A 10,185-nucleotide genomic window follows, 5' to 3' on the forward strand; every position below is an offset into this window, starting at 1 on the left:
TTGAAATTTTTAGAAGATATTTAGCCACTCAATTATTTTTGTGGCTCTATTTTGATTATCGACCATTTTTTTTAAATCACATCTAATGTTACATTTTAGTTTCGTTTTGATCGTCCGTCGTTAAAAAATTAATGAACGATGGTGTTAATGTGTAGATAATGTCGTGTCATCATTGAAAAAAGTAAAGAATTATCACGTCAACAGTTCAATTTATTTTTACGGAGGATCAAAATGAAGTAAAAACGTAACATTAGATATAATTCTAGAAAAATAATCGAGTAACTAAAACAAAATAGAGTGACAAAGTCTAAGCGTAAACCGCCATTTCATACTCTTTTATTATCTGTTAACTAAAGCTACAAAATCAAATTGCGAATTTGACGGATGATTAGACCAAATTCATAGCACAATTCTTTCTTACAAAATACTTATTTTGCCTGCTTTTGACTCTCCATAATCATCTTTTATTTACTTACATTTATTACATTTCTATCCCTTAACTTTTAATTCCTATAGAATGAACAAATAGAAGAAAGAAAGAATAATTCAATGCAACTGTTCATTTAAGAAATAAAAATGGACATTTCTCAAGTATGATAACGAACATGAAATTGTTAAACTTTCATAAATGTCTGGGGAATCAAGACGTGTGGACATATAATTGTTAATTGAAATTTGTTTGGAGTTTGATGATCATAAATTTAATTAAACAAGTAATTTCTATGTGTAATATATTTTTATTTGTGTATTTGAAGCATTGGATGAGGTGGAAACCTCAAATCAGAAAGGGAAAAATACTGATTAAATTTGACAATTTGAGAGATATCGTAAGTTTAAATTAAGTCAATGTTATTAAAATCAAGTTAACATGTTTTTATGTATATGTATGTTTGATATGCTTTGGTCTAGGTGAATTATGTTTGAATTAATTTATAAAATCGATTGAAAACTAAGTAATTAACTAGTAATGGAAGTGTTATGGTATGTTGTAAAGTGTTTTGATATGTTATTTCGATGATCGATTATATTTGAGCACAGTCGACTTAGTGTTTCATATGAAATTATATTTGACATATGCAATGTGTTAATTTTCCATGTTTGAATTTGTTAAATCAAGCTCAAAGCTCCATTTGATATATCATATATATTAATCAAATAACATAAATGGTAAATTCTTATACTTAGTGAGGTGTTAAAATAATCCTTGTTAAAAATGGAAGTAGGTTGTTGGTGTTGTGGAACTCGGGTTAATTTCCACCAATAACAGATTCACCTTGAAAACTATTATCTAGGTGACTAGTGTGAAAACGATTGTACTAAAAATCACCCCAAGGTAGATTCCCAGGAAAGAGGAGGGGTCACAATGGTCCCTCTTAAAACCCACTTTCCTTAGACAGAACTACCAAGACAAGTAATTTTAATAGGACAATAATTAACAACTATACCCGACAATAGCTATTAAATAGACATAAAAGAGAACACCAAAATATTTCAAAGAGAGAAAGAATACAAATAGCCTTTAAAATAGAAGAAGGCTTATATTTGTGGGATGATTAACTAAGGAGGAGGAGGGTTTTATTTATAACAAAAGAATTTCCCCTCCTCCTTATACACAACCAATGTGGGACTTTTGCCAAAATCCAACAAATCTCTACCTTGGAAAATTCCACACATATCTCTAAAAAAAACAATCTTTTAATTTGTAACAATATTGACCAAGTCTAAACAATGTTTAAACTTGACCGCAGTTACCACTTTTGTCAACATATCAGCAGGATTCTCAGTGGTCCGAATCTTCTGGATTATGACTCCACCTTCTTCTAGAATCTCTCGTACAAAGTGATATCGAACATCGATGTGCTTCGTCCTTGCATGGTAAACCTGGTTCTTTGCTAAATGAATAGCACTCTGACTGTCACAGTGCATTTTGATGTGCTTTTATTCCATTCCCAATTCACCAAGCAACCCTTGAAGCCAAATTGCCTCCTTCACAGCCTCTGTAACTGCCATATACTTTGCCTCTGTAGTAGACAAAGCCACTGTTGACTGTAAGGTGGACTTCCAACTGACTGGTGCCTTTGCAAATGTAAACACATAACCAGTAGTTGATCGACGCTTGTCCAAATCACCTGCATAGTCTGAATCACAATACCCAACTACACACTGACCATCTTGTTTGCCCTGCTGAAAGACCAAACCAACATCTACGGTGTTCAGAATATACCGCAGAATCCATTTCACAACTTGCCAATGCTCCTTTCCAGGATCATGCATATACCTGCTCACAACCCCAATTGCCTGTGAAATATCGGGTCTCATACACACCATTGCATACATCAAGCTACCAACAGCACTTGCATACGGAACCTTTGACATGTATTCCCGTTCTGCATCATCCTTAGGTGACATGGATGCACCGAGCTTGAAATGAGGAGCAAGAGGTGTACTAACTGGTTTTGACATCTCATTTATGCCAAAACGTTTTAGTACCTTCCTCAGATATTCTTTCTGAGACAAATAAAGCCTCCCCAATTTCTTATCCCTTGATATCTCCATGCCTAGAATCTTCTTCGCTTCACCAAGATCCTTCATCTCAAACTCCCTGTTCAATTGAGTCTTTAGTTTCGCAATTTCTGTCTGACTCCTGGAAGCTATCAGCATATCATCAACATAAAGAAGAAGATATATATAGGATCCGTCTTCTAGCTCGCGTAAATACACACAATGATCATATTTGCTTCTTGTGTACTTCTGCCCTATCATAAACTTGTCAAATCGCTTGTACCACTGCCTTGGAGATTGCTTCAATCCTTATAGCGATTTTTCTAATTTGCACACCATCTCTTCTTTTTCAGCAACTTTGAATCCATCTGGCTGAGTCATGTAGATTTCCTCATCCAAGTCTCCATGTAAAAATGCAGTTTTTACATCCATCTGAACTAGTTCCAAATCCAACTGCGCTACCAAAGTCAACAAAATTCTGATGGAGGAATGTTTTACAACTGGAGAAAATACTTCATTATAATCAACTCCCTCCGTTTGAGCGTAGCCTTTAGCCACCAATCTTGCTTTGTGGCAGATGTTATTCTTGTCAGGAAATCCATCTTTCTTTGCATATACCCACTTGCACCCAATTGCCTTCTTTCCCTTCGGAAGACTAGCTAGTTTCCACGTCTGATTCTTTTGAAGGGATTGCATTTCTTCATTCATGGCGATCCTCCACTTTTTATGTTCTGAACTTTGAACTGCTTCATTAAAAGTGGCAGGAACGTCATCAATTACAATTGGTGATGCAAAAGAGACCATATCAGCATAACGAGCAGGTTGTCTAATAGTCCTCTTTCCCTTTCTGAGTGTAATTGATTCATGTTGTTGTGGAGGTTCTTGGGTCTGAACCTCTTCTTCATCTGACTCTTCTTCTACCATAGGAGAGTCAACATCAGTTTCTTTACTGGTTGGGACAAATTTGCTTCCTTCAAACTCCACCTGTTTGGGAGTTCCATCTGTCTGCTCCAATTTTTCTGAAGTCACCTTTCTCAACATGGTAGATTCATCAAAGGTAACATCCCTGCTGAAGATTATTTTCTTTGTTTATGGACACCAAAGACGATAGCCTTTCATACCAGAGGTGATCCCCATAAAGATCGCCTTCTTTGCTCTTGGATCCAGCTTTGACTCCTTAACATGGTAGTATGCAGTGGAACCAAACACATGTAAGGAATCATAATCTGTAGCAGGTACTCCAAACCATTTCTCTAATGGTGTTTTACCACCAATAGCAGTCGATGGTAAGCAGTTGACAAGGTGACAAGCATAGACCAAAGCCTCAGCCCAAAATTCTTTGCCTAACCCAGCATTAGACAACATACACCGAACCTTCTCCACTAATGTCCAGTTCATACGCTCTGCCACCCCATTCTGTTGTGGTGTACCTCTGACAGTGAAGTGCCTAACAATACCTTCCTCTTCACAGACTTTCAGAAATGGATCATTTTTGTACTCTCCACCATTGTCTGTACGGAGACGTTTGATTTTTCTGCCTGTTTGAGTCTCCATCATCTTTTTCCATTTAAGGAAAAATCCTAGCACTTCATCCTTTGCCTTCATTGGATACACCCAAACTCTCCGGGAAAAATCATCAACAAATGTGACATAATAGTGTGTTCCTCCCAATGAAGTTATCTTGGAAGGCCCCCATACATCTGAATGAACATAATCCAAAATACATTTAGTATCATGGATTGTTGTTCCAAATTTCACCATCGTCTTCTTCCCTTTGATGCAATGCTCACAAAAAGCTAATTTGCAAGCCCGAGCACCCTTCAATAATCCTTGATCTATCAGTAATTTCAAGGATTTTTCACCAACATGCCCCAAGCGCATATGCCATAACCTGGTTGCTTCTGACTCCTGTTCATCAGTAGAAGCTGCCACTGTTGCTGTCCCAACAATTGTACTACCCAGAAAGTAATACACATTGTTTCTTTTTCGGATTCCCTTCATTATCACCAGTGCACCCGAGATAATCCTCATAATCCCATCTTTTGCCCTCACTTCTAAACCTTTTGACTTTAAGGTTCCCACAGAGATGAGATTTCTCATTAAATCTGGTATATAATGGACACATGTTAAGGTTCTGATTGATCCATCCTGATTCCTCAAGCGAATTGAACCAATCCCAAGTGTGTCAAGAGGGGAATTATTTGCTGTGTAGATAATTCCACCTTTTAGTTCTTTAAAATCAAAGAACCATTCTCTATTGGGGGTCATATGGTGGCTACAAGCTGAATCTAACAGCCATGAACTGGAACAGCTGGTTGATGGCGTAGCAGCGAATGCGAAATCTGAATCTCCATCATCATACTCGACCACATTTGATTCTGAGACAGCCTTTCCCCTTTTAGGTTTGCCTTTATTCTTTAGCCTGGGACATTCTTTCTTCCAGTGCCCTTTTTCTCGACAAAAGGCACATTCATCTTTGCTCAATCTGGACTTTGACTTCGATCTCCCTCTGCTTCCTTTATTCTGACTCTTGGAACGGCCTCTAACAACAAGAGCTTCTGCTTCGACACTTGTGTTTTCTTGTTTGTCTTTTTTTCTCAATTCATAACTATACAAGGCAACAGTTAGTTCACTGAGAGACACATCAACCTTCCCATGAAGTAGAGTAGTTTCAAGATACTCAAACTCATCAGGAAGTGATCCCATCAACATCAGAGCCAGATCTTCGTCTTCAAAAGTCACGTCCATATTCATCAGATCAGTCACCGGCTGATTAAAGCTAGTAATGTGATCATTCATAGTGGTACCTGGTACATAGTTGAAGCGGAACAATCTCTTTTTCATGTAGAGTTTGTTCTGACCGCTTTTCTTCAAAAATTTCTCCTCCAGTGCCTTCCACAATTTACTTGCAGAAGTTTCCTTAGAAAATGCATACTTCTGCTCTCTAGAAAGACACGATCGAATAGTACCACATGTCATTCTATTGATCCTCTTCCATTCTTTCTCCTCAACATCATCTGGTTTCTCTCCTTCAATAGCAATGTCTAGACCCTGCTGAAATAGGGCATCTAGAACCTCGCTTTGCCACATGCCAAAATGATCGGTGCCATCAAAAATCTCCACTGCAAATCTAACATTTGTCACAGCATTTCTTGTCAAAATTGAAGATGAAGAAGCGTCTGCCATTTCTGCTACAAATTCTATTTAATAGCTGCCAATGCGGAATGTCAATTATCCCAAGGAAATTTTTCTGATGTGGAAGATCAGCCTAAGCCGCAACCACAGAGCATACTAAAATAAACCAAGAGCTCTGATACCAATTGTTGTGGAATTCGGGTTAATTTCCACCAATAACATATTCACCTTGAAAACTATTATCTAGGTGACTAGTGTGAAAACGATTGTACTAAAAATCACCCCAAGGTAGATTCCCAGGAAAGAAGAGGGGTCACAATGGTTCCTCTTAAAACCCACTTTCCTTAGACAGAACTACCAAGACAAGTAATTTTAATAGGACAATAATTAACAACTATACCCGACAATAGCTATTAAATAGACATAAAAGAGAACACCAAAATATTTCAAAGAGAGAAAGAATACAAATAGCCTTTAAAATAGAAGAAGACTTATATTTGTGGAATGATTAACTAAGGAGGATGAGGGCTTTATTTATAACAAAATAATTTTCCCTCCTCTTTATACACAACCAATGTGGGACTTTTTCCAAAAACCAACAGTTGGGGCTCTTGCTAGTTGGGTGTGTGGTTAATTCGTTCGCTTTTCGGTTTGGCGGGTTATGCCCAATAATCCAAAACATATCAGACTAAGAGTGCTGATCTGATAGGATATATTGGGCTATATAAAAAAAGGCCCTCGGCTAAAAAGGCTACATTTCTCTCTCTTAACATAATCTTTTAGGTTTTCTTTGTTTATGTCGTTTCTTCTTCTTTCAGGTTCTATGGAAGTTGGTTAATCTGTGAGGTTGGTGTGCTTAGGGCGTTCATTCATTGTTGTTTACAGTGAATGTTTTATTTCTTTTCTTCATCTTTGTTTACAGTGAATGTTTTATCTCGTTTGATGTGCGTAAGATTGCGTAGTTTATGTAGGCTCCTTGTGAGTCGCATTAGTCCGGGGTTAAGTGCATACTGCGGTACCTCTGAATTTGGTACTTGGATTGCTCCTTAGAAAACTGTTCCTTGTATAACTTGTTTTGCTGATGCTGACTGGGGTAGTGACGTTGATGGCCGACGTTCCATCTTCGGTTATTATGTGTATCTCGGGAAGCATCTGTTGTCTTGGATTTCAAGGAAGCATCGATCTGTCCCTCGTTCTACTATTGAGGTAGAATATAGGAGCCTTGCGGATGCAATGTATGAGGTTGCTTGGGTTAAGGCGTTGCTTCAGGATATAGGCGTGCATTCTTCTCAAACACCGGTTGTATGGTGTGATAACACAAGTACTATCGCTATGGTAGTGAACTTGGTTTTACGTGCGCAACTTAAGCATGTAGACCTTGGTATACATTTTGTTCGTGAAAAGGTTGGGAGTAAAGTTCTTGAAATGAACTAAGTGCCTGCTAAGTTTCAAGTTGTTGACATCCTTACTAAGCCTCTTCCCACAGCTCAGTTCCAAGAGATGCGTCAAAGTCTGAAGGTTTTGCCTTTGAATCAGAATTGTGCTTCTGTTGGAGGTGCTAACTGAGTTTTTTTTAAGAAAGTTGAGAAGCAGAAAGAACGTTAAAAATGGAAAATAGGTTGTTGGGGCTCTTGCCAGGTGGCCATGAGGTTAATCCGTTTGGCTTTTCGGTTAGGCGGTTATGCCCATTAATCCAAAATAAATCAGACTAATAGTGCTGATCTGATAGGAATTATTGGGATATATAAAAAAAAAGGCTAGATAATCTAATAGCTTGCATTTCTCTCTTCTCCTAACCTAACCTTTTAGGTTTTCTTTGTTTTTGTCTTTCTTTTTTTCTTTCAGGTTCTATAGAAGCTGGTTAATTTGTGAGGCTGGTGTGCTTGGGACGTTATTCGTTGTTGTTTACAGTGAATGTTCTATTTCTTTTCTTCACCATTTGTTTGTTTCAGTCAGTTTTTTGTAATTGTGATGACTAACGAGTCTCTTGATTTTTCAACAATCCTTGATTGTTAATTTTATGTCGGGTACAATTGGCATGACATACGATCTATTGCACTTGCGTGCAACTTAATTAAGACTTCACTCTTGATAAGGCAGAGGGATATTGTGTATTACGACCTTGTATCCAAACAAGACAAAATAATAAATATTGATTTTTGTATCGTATTGATACTTGACGAGGATGTGAGATCCGAGTATCCCTAGACTAATTTTTTTTTTGTTTGGCAATCATATTTGATGTGTGATTACCTGATTTAACCTTATGTTTTATATATGAGACAGTTATACTCTAAAAAATAGTTTATTGTCTATTTGAATTTTTGTTAGTTTGGTTTAGTTATAATTCGACTCCAACCAAATTTCAATCAGTTAATATGACATCTTCTGCTCAGTTTTCGACTAGACAGTATAGGGGTGATAAATGATGCATTTTTATATATAAAAAAAGTTAATTGCATCATATGTCCTCAAACTATAATCCTTATTTTAAATTGGTCCCTAAACTTTATAATATTCTAATTGCATCTCCAAACTATGACTCTCGCCCTAAATTAGTCCTTAAACCTTAAGACGTTCTAATTTCAGCCCTAAACTATGACAATCCTTCTAAATTAGTCCCCCAAACTTTGAATATTCCTATTTCATCAGCCAGTTCATCCAAGTGTGAAATTAGTTTCAACCATAGTTTAACCTAAATTTTATTTTCTTAAACATATAATAATATAACTTGCCTAATAAGTTTATTAACAAGGGATGCAATTAGAATATATGTCTAGTTTGGGATGAAATTGGAATGTTCAAAATGTGTGGGGACCAATTCTGAATGAATGTCATAGTTTGGGGATGAAATTGAAATTTTCAAAAGTTTGAGGGCTAATTTAGAATGGTCGTCAAAAATTAGGGATGAAAATTGAAGTATTTAAAATATTAAGGACCAATTTAAAATGAGGGTCATAATTTGAGGACATTTGATGCAATTAACTTAAAAATTCTTATTTTTAAAATTAATTAATATAATATTGTTGTGTTTTGGTAAATAATGAGAGGATCTATTAACTTACGAGAGTGATATCTTGTTAGTTTTATAAAATTAAAAAAAAAAATCATTTTTAAAAACAATTAAAGTAAAGTTGTTACATTTTGATAAATAACGATTATCCATTTAATTATTTGTTATAGTAGAACATCATTTGCAAAAATTTTCTCTTCATCTTTTTTTTAAAAATAAGGCATATATTTAACGATGCGATATCTTTATTTATTGAAATATTATCTTTTTAAATGTTCGGAATAGGAGAACATTCTTTTGTAAAACCGTATAAACAAAGGTTTTTGTATTTTCAAAAATCAATGTAAATGCTTTATCTTTTCAGACAATTTCATAAATTTATATTCATATTTTTTTTCATTCAATGAATTATGAATTTAATTTAATTTTATATTAAAAAAATTCAAAACCCGAGACGAGATACATTTAAACAAGATATTAACTTTTTTGGCGTAATAGGATACTTTAATTTTCTCTTTACGTAATCGACTCTTGAATCTGATTTTATTTTAATTTTAAAAGTAGACTTTCAAAATTATCTTTTTAAAGAGAATTTAAAAGAACATATTTTTTAAAAATGAATATATAAGTGGTAAACTACATATTTAGTATTTTAATTAAAAAATGATTTCGCCTCTCTCCTACAATGCAATGCATTGAACAAATATTATTTGGGAGACTAATGTACATTCTAGGGTGACATTGTGACAGGGGCAGTGTCCCCATAACTTTGATGGTCTGATTACATTTTATGTCACTGGTAGTTTGAAATCATTGTAATCAAATCGTTGCCCATCTAAAAACTTTTTGGTTTAATTGTTTTTAGGACCCTACCAATTTTAAAATTAACAAAATTAAGCATTGGTTCATTTTTTTTAAAACAATTAACAAAATCATTGAAATTAAACACCGACTCTCTTAATTTTTATGGTTTAATTACTTTTTAGGACCTCATTTACTTCAAAATTAAGTAATTTGCTCCTCATAGTTCAATCCTGATTTCATCCCTGACCCTATTGATATATTTATTGGGAACATAAGTGAAGGATTGAGAAATCAAGTAAAAACTATCGAAATATGGTAAGATTTACTTGCTATACCATTGAAGCCTAAGTTTGAAGGATGGACACTAATAGTGAAAATGCATGCAATGCAAGAAAGAACTATAGCAATTTGTAAGAAAAGATGTTTGGCTACTCATGCCTTGTATTCAATGATGCCGGTCATCTCTGGAAATTTTCAAAATTTTATATATTTTAATTTTTTTTTTTTTGTATTTTCCATTGATAATTTGATTTTGTCCCTTAGAACTTTATATGTTCGTCAATAAATATAAAATCATATGTCCGTTCATACTTGTATCGAATGATGCAACACCATTGACACTAAGTGGATCTCTTACAGCAAGGCTAATGAATAAAACAACATATTTTAGTATTTAAAGATTTGGTTTTATATTACTTATATAGTTTCTATAATTAAATATTAGAAGTGCC

Source organism: Hibiscus syriacus, unplaced genomic scaffold, assembly GCF_006381635.1.
Source record: "Hibiscus syriacus cultivar Baekdansim isolate YM2019G1 unplaced genomic scaffold, ASM638163v2 tig00113123_pilon, whole genome shotgun sequence".
NCBI lineage: Eukaryota > Viridiplantae > Streptophyta > Magnoliopsida > Malvales > Malvaceae > Hibiscus > Hibiscus syriacus.